The sequence below is a fragment of the Melanerpes formicivorus genome, unplaced genomic scaffold (assembly GCF_026170545.1).
Source record: "Melanerpes formicivorus ecotype bairdi unplaced genomic scaffold, bMelFor1.0.p_v2 SCAF_55, whole genome shotgun sequence".
NCBI classification, from domain to species: domain Eukaryota; kingdom Metazoa; phylum Chordata; class Aves; order Piciformes; family Picidae; genus Melanerpes; species Melanerpes formicivorus.
In genome coordinates, this window is record NW_027142407.1 from 4,751,069 (window position 1) to 4,752,613 (window position 1,545).

General features: G+C 42.8%; 1 non-coding gene across 1 annotated transcript; it reads left to right on the plus strand.

The window, feature by feature from the left end:
* Positions 1–663: 663 nt before the first annotated feature.
* On the plus strand, positions 664–736 carry TRNAF-GAA (transfer RNA phenylalanine (anticodon GAA)). The gene has a single exon. It is a non-coding gene; the product is annotated as a tRNA-Phe (tRNA).
* Positions 737–1,545: the final 809 nt, after the last annotated feature.

A 1,545-nucleotide genomic window follows, 5' to 3' on the forward strand; every position in this document is an offset into this window, starting at 1 on the left:
CCCATGCAACCAAGCACCCTGTCAAGTCTCCTCCTGAACACCTCCAGTGACTGTGATTCCACCACCTCCCCAGGCAGCCCATTCCAATGGGCAATCACTCTCTGTGTAAAACTTCCTCCTGACCTCCAGCCTGAACCTCCCCTGGCGCAGCCTGAGACTGTGTCCTCTTGTTCTGGTGCTGGTTGCCTGGGAGAAGAGACCAACCTCTGCCACTTCAAGTGGCCTCTAAATCTCTATGATCTGGCCATATAACTTTGTTTTAAATCAACAGCAAGGGGACTTTTGTTGGTTTCATGGTTGTTAGTATCACTGTTATAATAATTATTCCTAGAATAATAATAATTTAAGAAGAATAACTGTTTCTCCTTCTTTCACCTTCTTCTTGTTTTCTTTCTTCTTCTTCCTTTTTCTTATAGGCCAGCAGTAGATATCTCAGTTTTCTGACACACCCACAGAAATGCTAAGCATCTGTAAAATTCTTCAGGTCTTACATCAGTCTGGTGAGGAATGGAAGGAATCCAATGTAGAAGCACAACATTCCACACCTGGACTAACCTCTAACCAAAACCACATGGATCAGTTGGTAGAGCATGAAACTCTTCATGTCAAAGTTGTGGGTTCAAGCCAGCAGTGGGCAGCAGTGTCCCCCCCCCTTTCAGCAGGGCTGAAGTAGCTCAGCTGGGAGAGCGTTAGACTGAAGATCTAAAGGTCCCTGGTTCAATCCCGGGCTTCAGCAGTGTGATTGTGAATGCTTTTGCCCATTGGAACGGGCTGCCTTAGGGAGGTAGTGGGGCCTCAGTCCTTGGAGGTGTTGAGGAGGAGACTTGATGGGGTGTTTGGTTGCATGGTTTAATTGATTAGATGGTGTTGGATGATAGAGATGATCTTGAAGGGCTCTTCCAAACTTCTCTATTCCTATTCTATTCTATTCTATTCTATTCTATTCTATTCTATTCTATTCCATTCTTTGCAAGTGGCCTCTCTTCAGCTACTCTGGGGACTGTGGGAAGGTTGTTTAATATGTCTAGCACCTCTTTCCATGTTGACCCAAGGCCATGATGCTTCTACTATTTTACAGTAAGAGAAACAAAGGCTCTTTATAGCTGTCTTTTCTAGATAATATGAAGGCAGGCTCATGCATGTAAAAAGACAAACATCATTCCTGTTTAAGAGCTGCTCACTTTTTTGGGGTACATAGCACTGTGCCAGCTTGGCAGCAGCATTTTGTAGCCCCCAGCTCACTTTGAAGCCTGTGTTTCTTAGGGTTTGCCTATCATGAATTTAAATGGGAGAGTTTTCTGCTGTGTATCAGATTCAATAAAAATCAAGCCTGTAAAATACTGATGTGATGGATTAAAAAACCCAAATGCATTAATGAAGTTGATTGAACAGAACAGTCTCTGCTTAATAACCTTCTTGAAATTGTTTTAGGGCTTTTGAGTATCAGTTGGGCAGTTAAATACAACTGCACAAGACCATATACTATGAGAGATACCAAAGTCTACATGTAGAGTTGGTCTACAGTATGTATAACCATAAATTAGC